Raw genomic sequence first — 23,553 nt, 5'->3', positions numbered from 1 at the left:
ATGTGGGGGTCCATAGGGCTGATTAGAGTCAATGTGGGGGTCCATAGAGCTGATTAGAGTCAATGTGGGGGTCCATAGGGCTGATTAGAGTCGATGTGGGGGTCCATAGAGCTGATTAGAGTCAATGTGGGGGTCCATAGAGCTGATTAGAGTCAATGTGGGGGTCCATAGAGCTGATTAGAGTCAATGTGGGGGTCCATAGAGCTGATTAGAGTCAATGTGGGGGTCCATAGGGCTGATTAGAGTCAATGTGGGGGTCCATATGCTGATTAGAGTCAATGTGGGGGTCCATATGCTGATTAGAGTCAATGTGGGGGTCCATAGAGCTGATTAGAGTCAATGTGGGGGTCCATAGAGCTGATTAGAGTCAATGTGGGGGTCCATAGAGCTGATTAGAGTCAATGTGGGGGTCCATATGCTGATTAGAGTCGATGTGGGGGTCCATAGGGCTGATTAGAGTCAATGTGGGGGTCCATATGCTGATTAGAGTCGATGTGGGGGTCCATAGAGCTGATTAGAGTCAATGTGGGGGTCCATATGCTGATTAGAGTCAATGTGGGGGTCCATATGCTGATTAGAGTCAATGTGGGGGTCCATATGCTGATTAGAGTCAATGTGGGGGTCCATAGAGCCGATTAGAGTCAATGTGGGGGTCCATAGGGCTGATTAGAGTCAATGTGGGGGTCCATAGGGCTGATTAGAGTCGATGTGGGGGTCCATAGGGCTGATTAGAGTCGATGTGGGGGTCCATATGCTGATTAGAGTCGATGTGGGGGTCCATATGCTGATTAGAGTCAATGTGGGGGTCCATATGCTGATTAGAGTCAATGTGGGGGTCCATATGCTGATTAGAGTCAATGTGGGGGTCCATAGAGCTGATTAGAGTCAATGTGGGGGTCCATATGCTGATTAGAGTCAATGTGGGGGTCCATAGAGCTGATTAGAGTCAATGTGGGGGTCCATAGAGCTGATTAGAGTCAATGTGGGGGTCCATATGCTGATTAGAGTCGATGTGGGGGTCCATAGAGCTGATTAGAGTCGATGTGGGGGTCCTTGACATGAAACAGTTTGAGCCTCCGAGTCTAACTAACATAAATTACATAATGTCATGTAATGTAAGAGCTGGGACTCGATTAAAACATTTTATCTAATTAATCAGAGGCTTTGTAGTTAATTAATCTAGATTAATCGCATTTTAATCGCATATCAATATTTAACCCGAGAACAGTGAGAAACCTTTTTTTTTCAAATGTTTTGTGTATCCCAGTGAATAGTGACTACGGGATTCCACTAATTTTCAACATTTTACTGTCATTAATATACCTTAGAGTTGTTGTGTGGACATAATAAGAAAGTCCCCCCATTCTGTGTTGCCTAGAACTGGAGGTCTGAAATAGAATCAGTAACATTATGAAGTACATCTCAGTGACATCACAAAAATGTACTTCATAATGTTACTGTTTTTTTCAGACCTCCAGTTCTAGGCAACACAGAATGGGGGGACTTTTTTATTATTTCCAGTGCACACAACTCCATAGAAAAATGCGTTTTATCCAACAGTGATAGGCAGGTGATATATATAGGCAGCAAGTGCCTTATATATAAAGTGTCTTCAGTGTGTATATGAATACTCAAATGTGCATTACATGGCTGGGCATGAGAAAACAAATACAAACTACTTTATTATGGGGAAAACAAAAAGGTGCGATTATTTATCTGTAGTTAATCGCGATTATTTTTTCTGTAGTTAATTAATCTCGATTAACGCGTTAAAGTCCCGGCCCTTGCATGGTGGTGTAATGAGCACATGCACCCACAGGGCGTCGCTGTTGTACCGTAAACCTCCTCAGACAGACAGAAGCAGACATTGGAGTAGGAACTGATCTGTTTAAAGTGTTTCCGTCTGGTCCTCTTTTAAACGTTGCACACCCGGATGCTGATGCTGATGTTGTTGTGGAAAAAACTTTAGCAAAGACAGTGATTTTGCTGCTCATAATAAATGATACAGTAGCAGGAATTATGTTACATATATTGAACCGAGCCGTCTTGTCTGAACGAGCGGGTTCATTTGGTTCCATTGCCAAAGTTTAAATACGTCACGTGTCTCTACAGCCATAAGAGCCATTAAAGCAGCGAAACTAAAGGGACTTTTTATTTTATTTTTACCAACCGACAAACCAACCTGTTCTGAGACTGGAACAGTCTTAAGGTCAGTTTACACCTTTTTGATGAATTGAACATGGTGGACCCTCTTGTAAACAAGTGTATAGCGGCTATACATACGCGAGTCAGAACCCAATGGTAGTAAAGTTTCTGACATGTTTAAGACTTTGGGTCGGCAGATAGAATGAGCTGACCCGGGGGGGGGGGGGGGGGGCTTTATGGTGTCGTCCACTCACAGTTAACAGTTTCTGTATTGAGTTGTGATTGGAATGTACTGTACTTCTGCAAACTGTTAATAAATACTATTGCTGAATCAATAAAAAAAAAAAACGTCATTCACACACACACACACACACACACACACACACTCACACTGATTGATTGATTGAAATATTTATTAACAGTTTGCAGAATTACAGTACATTTCAAGCACAAACTCAATACAAAGACTGTTAACTGTGAGTGGACGACCCAATTAAGCATTACGCTTGGGTCCACATTGTTCAATTCATCAAAACATACATACAAATAGACACTTCTATGTAGCACACACACACACACACACACACACACACACACACACACACACACACACACACACACACACACACACACACACACACACACACACACACACACACACACACAGAGAGAGACCGTTCCATTAAGGTCAGTTTACACCTCATTCACACACAGAGAGAGAGAGATAGAGAGAGATATTCACAGAGAGAGAGAGAGAGACCATTCCATTCAGGTCAGTTTACAATTTACAATTTAGGCATTTAGCAGACGCTCTTAATCCAGAGCGACTTACATTAAGCAAGAACAAAAAAGCATGGGAATACATCACATAAAAAGCATTTATCATGAAACATGCGTAAGCTAAAAAGTAACAGTGGAATATCTATATAATGAAACTATACATATAAACTATACATATATACTATACTATGCTATGCTATACATATGTACTATGACGTGCTATGACTACATACAATGCAATTATAGTGCTGTCTTCAAAACATGCTATAAGTCTGTATCAAATGCTACCCAAGTCTACAGAAATGCTATCTAAGGGGGTGGGGTAAGTGCTATGGGCCATGATGGAGTCTGAAAAGGTTGGTTTACCTCAAAATACTCCACTTTATCTCTGAATGAGTCACATGTTCAGTCAGTGACTGAATGAACAGTGAATTAATTATCTATCATTTCTGAGTGTGAAATGAATACAGTATGTTCTGTCAACAATGAGTAGTAGCCTATGAATGATTATACAGACTGTGTGTGTGTGTGTGTGTGTGTGTGTGTGTGTGTGTGTGTGTGTGTGTGTGTGTGTCACTCCCAATCTTCCGCCGTAGCCTGAAAACCCACCTTTTCAGACTCCATCATGGCCCATAGCACTTACCCTAACCCCTTAGATAGCATTTCTGTTGGCTTAGATAGCATTTGACACAGACTTATAGCATGTTATGTAGACAGCACTATAATTGTATTGTATATAGTCATAGCATGCCATAGTACATATATGTATAGCATAGTACTGAATATGTATAGTTTATTATGTATAGTGTATGTATAGTTTCATCATATAGATATTCCACTGTTACCTTCTTAGCTTACGCATGTTTCATGATAAATGCTTTTATGTGATGTATTCCCATGCTTTTGTTCTTGCTTAAATGTAAGTCGCTCTGGATTAAGAGCGTCTGCTAAATGCCTAAATTGTAAATTGTAAATTGTGTGTGTGTGTGTGTGTGTGTGTGTGTGTGTGTGTGTGTGTGTGTGTGTGTGTGTGTGACTTTGTGTGTGTGTTACCCTTTTACAGTCTATGGTTACCTCAGTCTGAGCAAGTAGGCAAGGCAATTTTATTTATATACCACCTTTCATACACGTTCAAACATTCAAAGTACAGTACAGCTCATTTAAAGCCCAGATCATATCAGGCTATCTATCAAGCCTAGTTGATACTAGACTAGCAGCAATTTGCAACTCTAGATTTTTTTATAATGGGATGAATCTAGAGTTGCAATACCCTCCATTGACTCCCCATTTATCCAATTTGCGTTTGCGATCTGCTTGTATTAAACGACATTAAACTCACCAACATTGCAGCTCTAGGCCAAGCTTGAATTATCCTCTTTCAATCTGCCGAGCTTGTGTGTCATAAAAATCCACCATAGACATGTTGTTATGAGACATTCTGTGCAGGTGATTCTTTTTCCAAGTGTTGCAGTTTGGAAGCACTCGTTTTTATTAACGGGTCGCACTGCTGCCTCCTGCATTATGTGCAAATTCGAAACAGGTGGTACGCAGGGTGACTTTGACGTGCGCTTCCAAACTCCTGCACAGAATTTCTTGAGTATTATTGTACAAGTACACTGTCTTACTGTCCTGCTGTCTCTCCTCCTGCAGATAAACCAAGATGCGAGCGTAGTCAGCGTACAAATACATGCAGGAGTTGTGGCGCAAGAAGCAGTCGGACGTGATGCGTTTCCTGCTGCAGTACCGCCAGCTGTCCAATCTCTACAGAGCTCCCCGACCCACCAGGCCCGACAAGGACCGCAGGCTGGCATACAAGGCCTAGCAGGGTGAGTGTTTACTGGGTCTGTAGGCTGGGATACAAGGCCTAGCAGGGTGAGTGTTTACTGGGTCTGTAGGCTGGGATACAAGGCCTAGCAGGGTGAGTGTTTACTGGGTCTGTAGGCTGGACTACAAGGCCTAGCAGGGTGAGTATTTACTGGGTCTGTAGGCTGGCATACAAGGCCTAGCAGAGTGAGTGTTTACTGGGTCTGTAGGCTGGGCTACAAGGCCTAGCAGGGTGAGTGTTTACTGGGTCTGTAGGCTGGGATACAAGGCCTAGCAGGGTGAGTGTTTACTGGGTCTGTAGGCTGGGATACAAGGCCTAGCAGGGTGAGTGTTTACTGGGTCTGTAGGCTGGGATACAAGGCCTAGCAGGGTGAGTGTTTACTGGGTCTGTAGGCTGGGATACAAGGCCTAGCAGGGTGAGTGTTTACTGGGTCTGTAGGCTGGGATACAAGGCCTAGCAGGGTGAGTGTTTACTGGGTCTGTAGGCTGGGATACAAGGCCTAGCAGGGTGAGTGTTTACTGGGTCTGTAGGCTGGGATACAAGGCCTAGCAGGGTGAGTGTTTACTGGGTACTTAAGGACTGTAGGCTGGACAATTACAGCTCCTTTTAACCCATTCATGACGGGAACCTCTTTTGGTGTTTTAAGGATTATATTATAATTTAGCTATTGAAAAATAGCAGATCTACAAGCTCATAGTGCGACACCGCGCTATGAGGTTGGGGTTCCTGGAGCGACATATTTTCAGATAGGGGTCTGAAAGACTCACCGCTGAGGTGAGTCTGACCCTAACCTGGGATAGTGTACAGTAGTAGTGTGGACGTACACACAGCCTGCAGTCCACCGCTGAGGTGAGTCGGATCAAAGTTAAATCTGTACATTGAAATGGGAAAGAGACTTTGGACACTCCCACTGCAAGCTTTGGCCATTAAAACATTTTTCTCATACTCTGGTTTTGTGAGGAAACTAGACAAGACAAACTGAAGGTTTTATTATAGTTCTTTTATCAGTATGTGACGTATCAATGATTACATCTATCTAGAACACTCTAATAGAGGGTGTGCCCAGCTCCATGCCAAAGCTTTTTCCTGCAGTAAACACTGATAGTATAGTATAGTATAGTATAGTATAGTATAGTATAGTATAGTATAGTATAGTATAGTATAATATAGTATAGCTCAGCTCTAATGCCTTCATTAGAGCTATGGGTGGGTCTTCCTGCGCTCGCATGAAATGCAGACCAGCCTCTCCTCTGTTGCGGAAATATAAATACGTACCTATACTTACCAATACAAAGGCGGCTTGTGTTATTACTAGAAAGCCTACTTTCCACTCTGAGCTCCCCACCACATGTATAAAATGCATTATTTTTGGCCAGAAAGGGATTCTTTTTTATATCTGCAGGGGCGCAATGGAGTAACAAAGTCTTTTTAATCTTTTTCCGGTAGGAAAAAGATTCCTTTCTGGCCAAAACATGCATTTTCTACGTGTGATGAGGGGCTGATCCAAACGATATCCTCTCCCTAAAGACGGGGAGGAACTGTGATCATCTCCGTGCAATCAGTACATTGGCCCCCTTCAGTCTGCATACCAGGTGGACATTGGGTTTGATGATGTCATCTATTCTACATGCTAAACAATGCATTCACACACTTTGACACCCAGGGCAATACAGTTAGAATCATGCTTTTTTAAACTTCTCCAGTGTCTTCAAAACTATCCGGTCACAACTGCTTGCAGAAGCTTGTGTTGAAGGGGGGGGGCATGGTTTGGTGGCATGGATCTAAGAATCTCTGGGGCAGACTGCATTATGTGAGACTGCAGGGTTGTCTGTTCGGAGGTGCTGGACGTGTACATCACAGGCACTCCCCAGGGCTCAGTGCTGTCACCTTTCCTGCTCACCCTATAGACATCTGACATCCGCTTCAACTACAAGACATGCAGTGGTCACTCAGCTGCATCCCTCCATCTCAGGGCACAGCACTGTGTTTATGTTTCAGTGTGCTGGGTGCCATTTACGTTAGTTGAAGCGTTTTCTTTTTTACAAATGTGCTACATTTCATGATCTAGAATAGATTAACGTATGAGTAAACTAAGGCACCAGTACTTGTTTTAGATGTTAGGTATATGTATTTATGACATTGAGAAATATTTTGTGGTGCCGAAATCAATAACACATTTTACAAGCAAAAACAGCAGCACTGTGTTCTATTCCAACAGGCTACCTCATTAGCGTATGTTTACGTCATTAGCATATATTTTTTTGTTTCAACAGGCTACGTCATCTATCGTATCCGTGTGTGCCGTGATGGTCGTGAACGCCCCGTACCGAAGGGAGCCACCTACGGCAAGCCCGTTCACCACGGAGTCAACCAGATCAAGTTCGCCCTGCAGCCTGCAGTCCACCACTGAGGTGAGTCTGACCCTAACCTGGGATAGTGTACAGTAGTAGTGTGGACGTACACACAGCCTGCAGTCCACCGCTGAGGTGAGTCTGACCCTAACCTGGGATAGTGTACAGTAGTAGTGTGGACGTACACACAGCCTGCAGTCCACCGCTGAGGTGAGTCTGACCCTAACCTGGGATAGTGTACAGTAGTAGTGTGGACGTACACACAGCCTGCAGTCCACCGCTGAGGTGAGTCTGACCCTAACCTGGGATAGTGTACAGTAGTAGTGTGGACGTACACACAGCCTGCAGTCCACCGCTGAGGTGAGTCTGACCCTAACCTGGGATAGTGTACAGTAGTAGTGTGGACGTACACACAGCCTGCAGTCCACCGCTGAGGTGAGTCGGATCAAAGTTAAATCTGTACATCGAAATGGGAAAGAGACTTTGGACACTCCCACTGCAAGCTTTGGTCATTAAAACATTTTTCTCATACTCTGTTTTGTGAGGAAACTAGACAAGACAAACTGAAAGTTTTATTATGGTTATTTTATCAGTATGTGACATAAAGCCTGTTGTAGTCGATTCAATGTTAATGTTGTGCATGGGAAGGTGTTGTAGGGCACAGCCTGTTGTTTCACCTGGGCATAGGCAGGGAATCGGGGCACAGCCTATTTGGGGATACCACTCTGTCTCAGGTGCACAGCTGCAGGGAAATGGGGACGCCAAGGGAAGCCAACTCCATAACATTGGAAGGATTAGACCCTTCCTCACCCAGGAGTCAGCCCAGCTCCTCATCCAGACATCAGTCAGGTCAAAACCTGACTATTGTAACGCCCTCCTTACTGGCCTACCGGCATGCACACTTAAGCCTCTCCAATTGATCCAGAATGCCACAACACGCTTGGTCTTCAACGAGCCAGAATTCTCACATGTCACTCCCTTTCTCCGCTCCCTCCATTGGCTCCCGGTCGCTGCCCCTCCCCCTTCTCCGCTCCCTCCATTGGCTCCCGGTCGCTGCCCCTCCCCCTTCTCCTCTCCCTCCATTGGCTCCCGGTCGCTGCCATCAACATAATGCATAATGTGATTTCTAGGTTGTCCATCATGGGAACGGACCAGATCCCTGCGAGGATCAGATAGCTGAGAGAGGAAGGTAACTATTACCCTAAACACTAACCCCTAAACCTAACCCTAACCTCTTTTTATTGAATCTTTCACTGATGGACATCTCAGGGGTAGGTACTGTAGACACAGTAATGATCATCATCTCAGATCCCATTCCTTAAGTAACATGACATATTAAAGCTAATACAAAAGATTCTATTTTTGAGGGGCGCTGGCCCCTCCTATGTTTAATTTAATTAAGTTTGTCTTGTCTAGACAAACATTCAAAACGCCATTGACAATGGACAGAGTTTAATGTTTGTCTTGTCCATTGACAATGGACAGAGTTTAATGTTTGTTTTGTCACTAACACAAACATTAAATGCCATTAACACCCGAGCGGCAAGAGTTCTCCGTCCTATCAATTAGTAACACTCGTCGCCCAGGACTGAGATTAATAAAAGGACGGTGATGTATTGATATCAAAACCGATCGCATCGCTCCACAGGCTGGCGTGAATCTAAATCTAAATAATTCCGTCCAATTCCAAGCAAAGATTATGTGTTAGACGGCCCACCGCTAGTCGCGTTAGAATTAATCATACCTCCCGTTGTTGTCGATCTACAGTATGTCAATGGTGCTCAACTTTTTTCATGTCAAGGACCTCCAGAATTATCTGTATTTGGCCGCGGGACCCCTATCTGTTCCAGAGACCCCTCAGAAGCAAAGATTGAAGTTAAAAACGTCCACTGGGAAAGAATATATATTCAAAGATTCACGCCACATTTTCACGATTTTTCTACAAGCTCGTATTGCGGCACTTGCCGCACTATGAGCTTGTAGATCTGCTATTTTTCAATAGCTAAAGTATAACCTAATCCCAAAAGGGGTTTCCGTCCTGAATGGGTTAATGGAATAAATACCCCTGGGCGTTTAACTTAACAATGAACAGTGTCTGTTTTGTCTGTCACTGAGCAAATCGGCATATACATTTTATGTTATGATAAACATTGCGATGCTGCCTTATCAGAGTTGGTGTTGTGACTTTATATATTGTCAGTTACTTGCATTAGAGGGGGAGAGGTGGAGTTAGCTGCTTTAGCAGACAGTTTGAGAGGGGGAGAGGTGGAGTTAGCTGCTTTAGCAGACAGTTTGAGAGGGGGAGAGGTGGAGTTAGCTGCTTTAGCAGACAGTTTGAGAGGGGGAGAGGTGGAGCTAACTTTCTGTTTCTATATCTCAGACACGAGGAGCTGCCATGTGGATGAAACGGCAGACGCAGGACATCGACTCTGCTTCGGACACAGAGAGCAAAGACCTGCAGCCGCCGTCTGTGTCTGTGAGCCATCACCAACACCACTGAGGGGAGGAGATTGTGTTTTCAGCCAGGTTGGCATTTAATGCTCCTCCCACCTCCGGTGAACTCACATTTCTGACGATGAGGCACAAGAACACTTTGTTCACTATATGAGTATATTTATTGGTTTTACACTTGGGTGACTTTGTGAGTGTGTGTTGGTGTTTCTCGCTTATCAAATCAAGGAGACAACAAGAGAAACAAGACAGATGTAGTAATGCCCCATTTAGACTGCAGTCACATCCAGTCAAATCTGATTCAAATCTGATCGACCGTTCACACTGCATCTGCAAGTGACCAGATGGGATCTGTCACAGATCTGTGTTCAGATTGGCAGCTGAATCCAGTCTGAATCAGATCTGTGCCAGATTCAGATTGGAATGCGATCTGTTTAAATAAGTGACTCTAAACACAAACAAGTCACATGGAATCAGATTTATTTTGCGTTCAGACTGAGACTGATCTCCTGAATGAGATTTGAATCAGACCACCTCTGAATGTGGCTCAAGTCGCATTTGTAAAAAATTGTGTTTAGACTTAATGTAATCTAATCGGATTCCAGTCTGGATGTTTCACAGATCTGATTCAGATTTGTTTCTTCTCAAAAACGTTTGAAGCGCCTCTTTGTTAGAGGTTTGGCTTGTGTTAACAACCTCATGATGTTAACTCCAAGTGTTGGTGAGATTCATACCTCCAAATATAGTTGCTCTGTAGATTTATTTTTTAATTCTCTCAGTGCTCAATATTTCATGTCAAGGACCCCCAGAATTATGAGTATTTGGCCGCCGACCCCCATCTGAAAATATGTTGTTCCAGAGACCTCCCCAGAATTGATTGATTGAAATATTTATTAACAGTTTGCAGAATTACAGTACATTTCAAGCACAAACTCAAGACAAAGACTGTTAACTGTGAGTGGATGACCCAATTAAGCATTACGCTTGTTTACAACAGGGTCCACCATGTTCAATTCATCAAAACATTTAGAGATGTACAAATAGACACTTCTATTTCAGCTATGAACATTTGTTATTTTAAATAATAATTTATTTATTTATTGAAATTAAATAAATATTTTATTGTTGAATTAAAGAATATAACATTATTTAAATAAATAATGAGCATTTTTAAGCATAAGATAAATTGGGCTACAGTACCGTTCATTGACAAGCACTTTGTTATTCTATTTTGCTTTCCATTCAGTCTTTTGTCGAAGCACTTCAATCTATATTTGCTTCATATTTAATATTGTAAGGCAGTGATGGTCCCCAGCTAACCCTAATGGGACTGATCGAGGGTAGCTACTGGGACGTAAGTCGGGACTTGATCACCCCGGCTGGGTCACCTGAGTGATGTGATCAAACTAGCAATAGAATACTAGCAATAGAATCTCAGTTAAATGTAATAAAAGCAACCTTAATGCCTCAAATCTGTGATCTCTTCAGCTGGTCGGCCTAAAACATCATTACATCTTTAGATTTAGTTATGCTTTATTCCATACATCTGGCCCTGATGACCTTTGAACTCTTTACAGGTGTATAAGAAGCTTTGCCACACCCACCTGTCCCTGACGACCTTTGACATGGTAACGAATTCTAAATCAATAAAATGTCTGAAACCCCGACTTCACTTCCTGCTGTCTTCTGTGGTGTTAAATAAATGGTAAATGGTGCATTTATATAGTGCCTTTATCCAAGGCGAGGACAGTAGAAGGCCTCGTCTGTGATCAACAGGTACAGCATTTATGATTGATTGATTGAAATGTTTATTTCACAGTATGTAGGTACATTTCAAACAAAAGTATACAGGTCAATACAAAATCTACTGCTACGACGATAAAACCAGAAAAAACACTTGTTTACATTAGTGTTGATTTCGTTGACTAAAACTAAGACGAAAAATGTTCGTCGACTACCTTTTTTCACTGATGGAAACTAAATTAAAACTAAGCTATGATTACTAAAACTGATGACTATATATACTAACAATTTTGTCAACTTTTAAATGCTATAGGAAGAGATCCAGTATAAGTCATTTTACACTTGATTGCATGCTGAAAATAGCTGAGATCTACAAACTCGTGTGTCGCAGCGCAACACGTGAGCTTGTAGATCAGCTATTTTCAGCGAGTGTAAAATCAGTCATTACGACGGCATCACGGCTCACCAAAGTACATTTTAGTCTACTAAATCAACTGTGGATTTAGTCGACTAAAATCTTATGATATTTAGTCAACTAAAACTAGACTAACACTAAAACATTCCAGGTGACTAAAATGTGCCTGAAACTAAATTAAACTATTGAGAGAGTAAGAGACTTTGACTAAAACTAAAATCAAAATTTGCTGCCAAAAACAACACTGGTTAACATCAGGGTCCATTGCAGCTGTCCGTAGGTGCTCTTTTTGAGAGCGGGTTTGAAGGAGTCTAGGGATTCACACCTAACTTTATATGGCATAGGAGTGAAATGCATCACAGTTTTACAAGTAAATGGGTGAAGTTTGTTTTTGTGCATAGTTCCAACATTGTCTGTCCACCTATCATTAATTCATTCATTTAAATTAAACATTTATGAATATTCATATATTTCTAATGCTTATAAATATGATCACTGGATAAAGCCTGATAAATGGATTAATGCCTGATAAATGCCTACATTGTAATATAAAGTAATAATAATAATAATAATAATAGTAATAATAGTTGTAGTTATATATAATTTAATATTATACTAGTTTAATTCACAAACATTAATTTAAAGTTTGTAAATGCTGTCATTAAAATGCTTACTATCAAAAAATACTAAAACAGCTAAAATACTAACATTCATGGTCATAAGCTCATAAAACATAATGCATAGTGATTCCATGATTCATAATAAAGTAACAGAGCAGGCTCTGAATGAGAAGAGCCGCCGGGCGAATCCCCGTCATTAAGAACGGACGCAGAACGGATCGTTCACGGAAGTGACCGGATCGGTTTCGTTCACCAAAAAGAACTAGTTCTTTTGATTCGTTCGTTCATGACCGACTCATCTCTACGCTACACTGGACCATTGATTGATTGATTGAACACAGCTGGTGCAAACAATTCGTCTCACTCAGGAGTCTGTACACTACTATAATGTATTAGGCCTACTACATAGCCTACATAGTTACTGTACTATACTATAACTCTACACTTGCAGCTTATATTGTTAGTGTTTAGTTGTTATTTATAATAATAATAGTTATTATATATCGCGGTGCTAACTGCTAAAGACGTGTGGAGCCATGATGGAAGGACACGCTCAGAACAAGAAGTAAATGTAAAGAACGTATTTTCCACAACGAGAGGCCAAACAGGTAATAATAATAATAATAATAACAATGGCGGTCAACGTAACAAGGTATTTTATTTTAGAGTTCTGTGTTGTGTTTACTTTGAGGGACGAGTTCAGCTTCTACATGTTTTCTATTTACACATATGTGTGTTTGGTCAGTCTAATATTGGACCGTTCAGCTGCGCATTATAGGCCTACATGTTTTATCAATTTACACTTTTCTACTGTATGTATGTCAGTAATATTGGGCGCGTTCTGAAATGAGCAACAATACAAACTAATAGGCGAGTTAATGCTTTAGCTCCGAGAGGAGGGTCCGTGTCAGGATATCCCTGAGCAGATAGAAATGGAGTCGAGCCATACTTAAAACATCAGGTTTTCACCCCAAGGTCTCTACAGAATGACCTGGCTTATTAATATTTATGCTGACAATCTCCCAGAACAGAGCCATGCGACCAAACATGAATGTTGAATATTGTAATTAAATTACTGTATGCAAATTTAAATTGTATTAAAGCTTGTGTTGAACTGTGCTTTCTACAAACTGTTAATGACTGTGACTTTTAGGCCAACACTTCCTTCTAGTGGTTCCTCAGAGTAATGACAGCCTTACGCGTTTCACCACGCAGAACAAATAATGTAATAAAATATCATTTAACAATCTAATTAATATATTTATTATTAGGAAAAACGAGTTATTAGATAATACAATAAATAATAGACAATGTGTTTATTTTCTTAAATAAATAAATATCATTTAAAATGTATTAATTAATAGAACTAGTTTTAACTTAATAGAACAACTAGTTAATACAATAAATAATACTAGACAATATGTTTATTTTCTTAAACCAGGCAGAACAAATGTAATAAAATATTAATTAATGGATCTATTTTATTAATAGGACAGACGGAAGGCAATTGATCTTTTGGAAATTAATATGGAAGAAACTGTTTAATGTGTGTACCGTCACTTTATTACCATTTCTTTAAAGACAGGCAGCGCTGGTTGGCAGGTATAAATACATATATAAAGTCCAACATATTTGTGCCAACATTGTGATTAGATTTATTTTATTTTTCTAAACAGTCTACAAAGTAATTTGAGCTAAAGTTGTCAAATAATTGTCTGAGCTTGTAGATCTGCTATTTTTGAAAAGTCAAGAAAATGTGGCGCAGCTCTTTGAATATATATTCTTTTAACTCATATCTTTGCTTCTGGGGGTCCCTGGAACAACATCTTTTCAGATGGGGGTCGGCCGCCATCATTTTTGTCACAGGCCTGCTGCCGCTCGCCGTCTACCACTTCAGAGTGACCGCGGTCAACCTGCCCACCTCTCTGACCCCGTGGTCTGCACTGACCCCATCGGTGACCTCTGACCCCATGGTCTGACTGCAGAGACCCTATCGGTAAGTCAGTCGACGCTCGTTAAATCGATAAATGACTAAACTGTTGAAGATGGAGTGTAAGTGATGTGTTTAAAGCCAGTCTTCATTTTGACAGCAAATTTCATAGTCCTTTGAATAAATTTTTTTTCATATTTTTGTCATCTAAAATGTTTTAGTGTGTCTACTGAATATCAAGATTTTAGTTGATTTCATTCTGCAGTACAATTTTCGTCTACAGTTTAATTTGTTGACAAAATTATATTTTGGCGGGCCTGACAATTTAAGCTCTGAAAAGAGTTGTGGCACATTTTCATGACTTTTCAAAAATAGCAGACCTACAAGCTCGTAGCGCGCGCTTGATTCCAACTCATGAACTGTTTTGCAACGTGATTCTCTCTGCAGGACTACATGGTGCACGTGACAGATGGAAGGTGCCTTGGCCTTGGGAACGGACGGTCCCCCTGGGAGCTGGACGGCAGTGGACGCACTGCAGGCCAAGACGCACACGCTCCAAGACAGGTGTGTGTTTATCAGGCAGCCTTATCAATAATATCTCTCAATTTTACAAGTGGGAAAAGTACTAAAATAACAAGTAAAAGTATCAATGCCGGCCGCTATGTAGAAATACAAGTAAAAGTCTAGAATTCAAAATGTACTTGAGTAAAAAGTATGCACAATGTCCCAATTCACAAATCTTCAAAGGTTTTGAAAATAGCAGATCTACAAGCTCTCTCTACTATTTTCAACTGGCTAAAATGTATAGGGCTGACGAGGTTATTGTATGTTTTGTAATATTAATCTACAAAGAAAACATTTCTAATAATTGTAGTGGAGTAAAAAGTACAATATTTGACTCTGTGATGTAGAGTAGAAGTAAAGGTATCAAAAATTGGAAATACTCCAGTAAAGTAAAGAATACCTCAAAATTGTACTTTTAAATTTAAAAAATGTCTTCTAAATTCTGACAGTTTTCTGAAAAACCTATGTTTCTATGTCAGTCGTTAAAACATAATACATACATAATACATAATAAAACATACTTTCATTACCTTATGGGTGGACTAAAACCGCATTGCTTTTATTTTGAAGCCCATGTATTCTCACAGTGCACGCAATCTGCACGTCAACTGTGCACGTGAATTGCATGTGATTGAGAACCTGTCTTCCTTCCTTCACCCCCCTCATATGCCAAAATGTCGGCTTTTTGGATTTATTGGTGACGACGTTGGTGAATGAAGCCCAGCTGAGCATGCAGCTCCACAACACGGTAGGAGCATGATTACCAAACTTCCTCGCAGGAGGACAAGTTAAATCCCATTATGCTTTATTGCTTTATTTAACCCGCTCTAACCCGCCTCGCCAATAAAGTTAACTTAAAAGGTGTGTTAAGATGCTGCATCGTAAGGCGGTGTTGCGCCCTGAATGTGTCATGCTTCTGAAGTTCAGAACGCATGGGCGATGTGCCGTGAGCTTGTGGATCGTCTGTTTTCGGCACACGAGTCGACACCGTTGAACCACAACGTAAATATGGCAAAACGTGCACACATCAATGCCTGCCAGGTTGCCAAGTCTCAACAATATAATCACTGGTTGGCTTGTTATTGTGTTTTCAGAACGTGGTTGTTTAATGGTTGTCTCACTCATCTCATGCTGATAGTAAGCAGCGTGCCATGTAGGTTGTGAAAGTGGCACGTCCAGGGTCCTCCTTATCGAAGAACTACTAAGAGAGCTACCTTTAATGTTGTCATTATTAAAATAAAATGCTAGTATTTACATAACTTGTAACTTAAACAAAAACTGTTTTCAACTGGGAAAGGAAACGTCTCAAGCCTGCAAGTAGAAAGTAAAAACAATCACACCCACGTGCAGTGAGGGGTGCTCTTATTGTACATCATGGTGTAAAATAGTCACTGCCTATAATTTGAGTCAACTGTTTCACATTTTGTTTACCATTGCTTTGCAAAACGATGCCATTTACTGCTTTTTATATAGAAATAAAATTGATATTATGCATAATTAAGCTGAGCCTTTTGGCCCGGCCCCCCAAAATATTTTCTGTTTCTCATTTGGCCCCTTGGGAAAAATAACTGCCCACCCCTGCTGTATACGGACACACTGTCACACACACACTCGCAGTTAGTTCTCTGAGGAACAGCAGGAAGTTAGGTCATCTTCAACACACTTGGCTGTGGTGTGTTGCAGGTGGAGAATGGAGATGTGGGGGTCCATTCAGGAGCTGAACGAGCAGGGGGAGTACTCGGACGTTGAAATGCATCCTGGGAAGGATCTCTCAGCACGAGTCTTCCAGCTGTGCCAGGTAAGAGAGGAGGCCATGTAGATGATGTTGATAATGATAATTAGTCTTATATTCAGGCCAATAGGGTAATTTACAAATGTAGCACTGCTGTCAACTGTCCATACTAGTTTTACACATTAGTGTGCCATGTTTGGCGTCGAGTATGCAGGTGAGCTTCTAGACTGACTATTGCTGTTTTAAAATAAATTAATAAATAATGACAGGTGTCAGCAGTGTGTTGCTGGGACTACTCGATCCACAACTCGGCCCACATATTAATATGTACAGTATACCGTATGTGTGTATTCCAGATGATCTACAGTAGATCACCACCTTCGAAACGTGGCCAAAATCAAACCCTTTCTTTCCCGTCCCGACCTCACAAAAGTTATCCACGCATTAATTTACTCTCATGTCGACTACTGTAATTTCCTATACTCCTGCCTCTCAAAAACATCCATCAACCGGTTACAACTAATTCAGAATGCTGCAGCTCGCCTCCTAACATGCTCCAGAAATTTATTTAAAAATACTCTTACTCACGTTCAAGGCTAGGTCCGACCTTGCTCCATCATATCTGTAGCTAGTATCATATAGTAGCTTTTTGTTGAACTGATTTTCAACTGATTTACTGACTGCAGAGCTGCCGTATGCCCATGTGCCCTCAGTGCTTACAATCAATCTTACGTAAAAGTTGTGATTTATGAAAACGTTATGTTTTTGATTGGAGCCTTTCACCCCCCTCCCCCCATGTTTTGTCTGCCAATATTGCTGATATAGTGAGGTGTTCGATGCTTTGAAACGCTTTGGATTTGTTGCTGTGATTTTCTTTAACCCATTTAGGACTGGGCAGCTAAAATGAATCAAATATAATACGAAAACTGTCTGTGGTTTTCACATAAGCCTGAGTAGACGATAAAATGATCAGAAGTTTGTTTGAAAGTGAAACATCCCTTTAATTATATATATATATATATATATATATATATATTGGCCTTTCCTTCTTCAGCGATCTTGTGTTTTGCACATGCGCACTGTTGTTCAATTCCTTGTTTACGGGCTGAGAAAAGTTAACTCTTAATCTACTCCATGGTTTTGATCATTTTTGGCAATATTCTGTCTTCATTTTTTACTTAACCATGTGCTCATTTGGAATATTAACGCTTCTAGAGAGTTTAGATGTGACAGCGTGAGAAAGTAATGCAAGATTATGCCTCCTGGTTTTGGGGGGTTGAAAGGCGGGGCTTTTCAGAGTAAAATATGCCCAATCTGCTTGGCGCTATAGTGCCATTATTTCTCTTAGATCTACAAGCCCACAATGCGTCGCGAGCTTGTAGATCTGCCTTTTTATTCCAACACTGTCAGCGTTGTCAATGAACAAAATGAGCTAAATCAGGCGGAGTTAAAGTTGAAGCAGACAGTAGCCTAGTAGCTTTTTGTTGAACTGATTTTCAACTGATTTACTGACTGCAGAGCTGCCGTATGCCCATGTGCCCTCAGTGCTTACAATCAATCTTACGTCAAAGTTGTGATTTATGAAAACGTTATGTTTTCTATTGGAGCCTTTCACCCCCCCACCCATTGGTCCGGTTGCTATGGCAACGCCCATAGCTCCAGCTACGGGATTGAAAATATAATCACTGTGTAAAGCAGTTGAAAGGAGGATTTTCAAACGTCCATAAATCGTAATCCAGGAGAGCTGTCATTGGTGGATCTTCTGCCATTCAAATTTCTGATTGAATTGTACCGTGCATTTGTACCGCGCCGTCCCGACATGTAAAAGCTTCTGAAAGTTATACTAAAGTGTGTGTAGTGAGTGTGTGTGGGGGCGGGGTGCGGGCAAACTCCGACTCTTAAAGTGAACGAGTATGGTGGAACTTCATAAATTCTAAACTCTAGCCGGCAATAAAATAATTAACATTTGCTGTTTTTGACATTTACTTCTATGCAATTGTAGGACTGACTTGTCTTGTGTGAAATTGTGAAGTCTGTGTAGCAAAAGAACACATTAAATGTTCTCAAACAAATTGTATAATATGTTCCGCTGCACTTCCAAATAACTGGTACGAGTAAATTTAACCATGGAGTAACTTCCATTGATGATGATGGTATTGTTCAGGTTGTTACAATGCTGGTTGGTCTTTTGTTATAGTCAAAATGTACCTTTTTTTAACTTACCTCTCCTTGTCTGTTTTATGTCTTTTATTTTCTTCCACAGATGAACACGATGCAGTACAGAAGAAAACCTTCAGGAATGAATAAATGCTCAGTACTCCAAGGTAATCTAAAGCCTTTTCCGGTTATTACTGTATCATTTATACAGCATGGCCTGTATTTATTGTACACTTCGCTGCTCCTGCGTATGATTGTGGCTTTCATGTGTAAGCATGTCGATGACAAATCAAATTATGTTGAACCTCGAAGGTGAGACGTCTTAACTGGGTGTCTCACAGCTGGACTGAACGGATCAGCGAAATGACTTGAGCACACTGGCAGTAGGCCAATACAAGGAAGTAACCAGCCCACACACACCTTTTACATTTTGTTTTACAGTGGTTGGATCCGGATGAAATGTTGCATATAGTCATACTGTACCTCATAGTTGACTTAAGTCACTGACTGTCCATGCGAAGTTGGAGATTCTCACAGGAGTGAGCCATGCTGTTATCTTGTTATTTGAGGGGTGCTAGCCCCTACAACGTCTGGATTTCAGACATGAAGTCAAGCCAAGTTTTATTCATGCCCCACCAAAACATCAGCATGCCCCCAAAAATCATCATTCCCCAAATACATGGGCGTCATGTGCAGCCAAGACTATAGACCACCGAAGTCTGACAAAATGTATACATCCTAACTGGCTCCCCCATTCTGAATCCCAATAGAATTTTCTTATATCTGGTCAAATAACTGTTTTCCAAAAATAAACAAATGATCCCAGCAGTTTCACTCATATGGGTATGAAGCTCCCATATGAGTTATGAACTCCCACAGGCAAGCTATCTGCAGAAATATGTTAAATATGTTAAAATTATTTCACTAATTGGTCTTATGTAAACATCATGTATGGGCTCTTTAGACAACACAACACTCCCTCACTGTGTGTTGCTGTTTATCGCTGCAGCCCTTGCTCCTTCTGTTTCAGTCCTTTGATAGTTCCAAATCACCCGTTGTTACAGCGGAGAGCGGAGATTGTCTGTAAATGTAAACACTCAGAACACGCATGTAATATTTCATAATACATTTCGATTTCAGCTCTGACATTACTTTTATATTCAGACATGCTCTCGAATGTGAAGAGTCTGCCTGTGCTATTATCTCATTTTGGCTTTAAAAAATCATGAAAATGTGTGCAAATCTTTGAATATATATTTTCTTTGACACAGAACGCTTTTTACTTAAATCTTTGCTTCTGGAGGTCCTTGGAATAACATATTTTGAGATGGGGGTCAGCGGCCACTAAATTGAAACATAGGTCTTTCAGAAAACAAAGAATTTTGTAAAATCTGGTCTCAGTCCTAAATGGTTTTACCGCCATTTGCTGCTATCCTTCTGCATACAAGTAATTTCCTTCCAAAATGCAAAAGCTAAAATTGTCCTTTCCCTTTCTCCACAGACCAAAGAGCGCGGCTCCACCAGAGTTCACGCTCTGAACAACATCAACAAAGTACTTCAAGTCCTGCATCAAAACAACGTGAGTGCACTGATCACATCTCTGGCCTGTTTGTTTCATCGTCTGTTTCATTCAGTCAACAGATGCTGTAATCTAATTTATTTGTTATTAACATATGCTGGATTCAGCACACATGCACGCATGCACGCATGCACACACACATTTACTTTGTAGATTATTATTGCAAAACATACATTTACCACTTCAGCACTACACATTTTGGTCATTTGCAAATAGCCGATCTACAAGTTCACAATGCATCGCGATGCAAGGTTTTTGTTGAGTGCACAGGGGTTAGGGTTACACACACAGGCTAAACACTCAAAAATAGTCATAGGAAACAGTAGCAAAACAATGTGTGTGTTTTCACAAACCCTCAAAGCTGGACATAGAAGGGGCTAGCGCCCCTCAAACCTAAATATTGATGGGATATAAATGGGATATAATGGGATAATAGATGGGATATAAATGGATAAAGTGTTTAAAATTATTGTGATGCTGTATTAACTACTTTTTGCTGGGGACCCCCTGGAACCCCCCTGCAGTGTTCTATTAGACTAAGAGTAACGTTAACTCCATAGACGCATATAAAAACAGAAAAAGCAAAAAAAAGAAGAAAGAAGTTTACTTGTTTTTTAATCCTTTTTGTATTTATTTGTTTTCTTTTAAAGGAAAATAATGGCTGGTATCCTGGAACGACAGCGGTACAGGGTGGGAGAGGTTCAGATGTGATCAGGTGTGTAGGGTGACCCTGCCTGTGGGAGATGGGCTAGTTAGGCTGGCCCTAACACTCCCTCAGGCACGCCCGGAAGGTCCCCTTCCGTGCGTGTGATGATCGGACTTCGCTGTCTGGTTGTCCACGCGGCCCTTACTTACACCTGCCATCTCGTCTGGAAGTCCCTTGGTGTCCACGCGGCCCTTACTTACACCTGCCATCTCGTCTGGAATCCTCCAACAGAGCAGCCTCCTCCTCTGAAGACAACTGATGGTGGAGACAAAGTACGAACCCCCTTAAGGAACAAAAGTCACAAATTCGGACTTGAACTGTCGCTCAAAAAAAATGTGATTAGGTTCAGGTTCAGGTTAATTTATTTGTTTGTCCCCGAAGGGCCATTTGGTGTAGAGTAAAGCATAACAGGCAGACCCATGAAAAAACCCATGAATCACATAAAACACAGTAAAAAAAGAAAAAACATGGTACACATAGGAAATATGTGTACCGGCGGGGGCAGCGGCTGTCCACCTCTGAACAGTGCTCAGTGGGTCAATGGAGACCCAATTGGTCTCCGGTTCCAACTCCGATGTTGCAGATTTACCCCCTTTACCCCCCTGCCTGGGGTTTAAGAGGATGTACCCCCTTAACCCCCCTGGGGTTTGAGAGGTAAGACATGATCCAGGCTACTAAAATTTACTCCAGCTATTTTTGAGGCCGTTCTCACAATCTGTTGGGTGTTATTTTCCCTTTATGTTCAGGTTTCCGTACCAGAAAATGATGGAGAAGGAGATAATTGACTCAATAAATGCACTGTAGAACAGTTTCATTAGAGATTTGTCAACCTGAAATTTGGCGAGCCTCCTCAAACAAAAGAGGTGTAGTTGGCCTTTCTTAAACAGCAAATCACAGTTTACATCGAATTTCAGCTTGCTATCAAATGCAAAAAAAGTATTTGTAGCTGGTCACCAGGTCAACTTGCTCACCATGGACAACACTGCTCTGGGGGGGATCTCCTATAATAATAATAATATCTGGGGCAAGTGGCATTTCTTCCTCAGCCTAGTGGGAATATGCATGCACAGTTTAACCACAATCGGACGCTGTGTTGAGTAGTTGTCGCGATTTGTACAAAACGGGTACAAAGCGGGCTACTCCTGAAAAGTTTAGAAGCCAATCCTAGCCAATGAGGGTGGATTATGAGAAATCAAACAAACCCATATTGATCACATGACTATGGAGAGCATGTGTACCGATTTGCGTAAAAAAATCACGGGAATCACACGATGTGTTCATGATTTGCAGCATTTTGTTTGAAACTGTGCACTTTGGACTTTGGAAGCCAATTTTAGCCAATCAGGATGTAGTCTGAGAAATCTGAAAGACCTGTTTCGTTGAATGGCTCTAGAGGGACTGTGTACCAATTTGCATGATGTTTGGACAAAATCTGTAGGTGTACTGTCCAAAAACTTGTTTTGCACAAAGTGGCCTCCTGGTGGCACTACTAACAGGCCGTTCTGGAATTTTTGGGGCAGAGGTTCATCGTTGGCATCCAGGGAAAATTTGGCATCGACCGGGTTAACGGTGCCGGAGATTAGCTGTTCACAGACGGACCGACACAAGTGCAAAACATGCTCTCTCCCCATGCCTTCGGCCTGGTGGAGACAAAAAGCTTGTAGATCGGCTATTTTTGCTACGACAGTAATATGCAACTTGGCCCTCTGGATTGAGTGTGGAACTATAGTGGCCCTCTGGAGTGAGTGTGGAACTATAGTGGCCTCTCTGGAGTGAGTGTGGAACTATAGCGGCCCTCTTGAGTGTGGAACTATAGTGGCCCTCTGGAGTGAGTGTGGAACTATAGCGGCCCTCTGGAGTGAGTGTGGAACTATAGCAGCCCTCTGGAGTGAGTGTGGAACTATAGTGGCCCTCTGGAGTGAGTGTGGAACTATAGTTGCCCTCTGGAGTGAGTGTGGAACTATAGTGGCCCTCTGGAGTGAGTGAGTGTGGAACTATAGTGGCCTCTCTGGAGTGAGTGTGGAACTATAGTGACCCTCTGGAGTGAGTGTGGAACTATAGTGGCCCTCTGGAGTGAGTGTGGAACTATATTGGCCTCTCTGGAGTGAGTGTGGAACTATAGTGGCCCTCTGGAGTGAGTGTGGAACTATAGTGGCCCTCTGGAGTGAGTGTGGAACTATATTGGCCTCTCTGGAGTGAGTGTGGAACTATAGTGGCCCTCTGGAGTGAGTGTGGAACTATAGTGGCCCTCTGCAGAGGCGTCTGGGAGAAATGCGAGGCCCTGTGCGAGATGTCGGGGGAATAATAATGAATTAATACTTACTTTTGCCTTCCCTTTCCTACAAATATTATGCCCCTCTCCTCTCCTCTCCTGTAGGCCAGAGGTTGCCAGTACTAGAACCACTGGTGGTGTTTGAGCACCCTCTGGTGGTCCACAGAGGAGTCACACCTAGCTGTTAATAGAAGATTTGAGGACGGATTGATTAGACTGAGTTTAGTCAGAGCAGCAGAATTATTGTCTTATAGGAATGGAAAAATGAACGTACTCATTATGC

General features: G+C 41.6%; 1 long non-coding RNA gene across 1 annotated transcript; it reads left to right on the top strand.

The window, feature by feature from the left end:
* The first annotated feature begins 2,020 nt into the window (after window positions 1-2,020).
* Window positions 2,021-10,565, top strand: LOC310866698. The gene is made up of 4 exons (XR_014569945.1): window positions 2,021-2,209; window positions 4,576-4,751; window positions 7,024-7,161; window positions 9,482-10,565. It is a non-coding gene; the product is annotated as an uncharacterized lncRNA (long non-coding RNA).
* The last annotated feature ends 12,988 nt before the right edge of the window (window positions 10,566-23,553 follow it).

Source organism: Protomyctophum parallelum, assembly GCF_964188405.1.
Source record: "Protomyctophum parallelum genome assembly, chromosome: 11".
Taxonomy (NCBI): Eukaryota; Metazoa; Chordata; class Actinopteri; order Myctophiformes; family Myctophidae; genus Protomyctophum; species Protomyctophum parallelum.
Note: the sequence above shows the minus strand (reverse complement) of the source record. Positions and strands in the feature narration are given on the sequence as shown.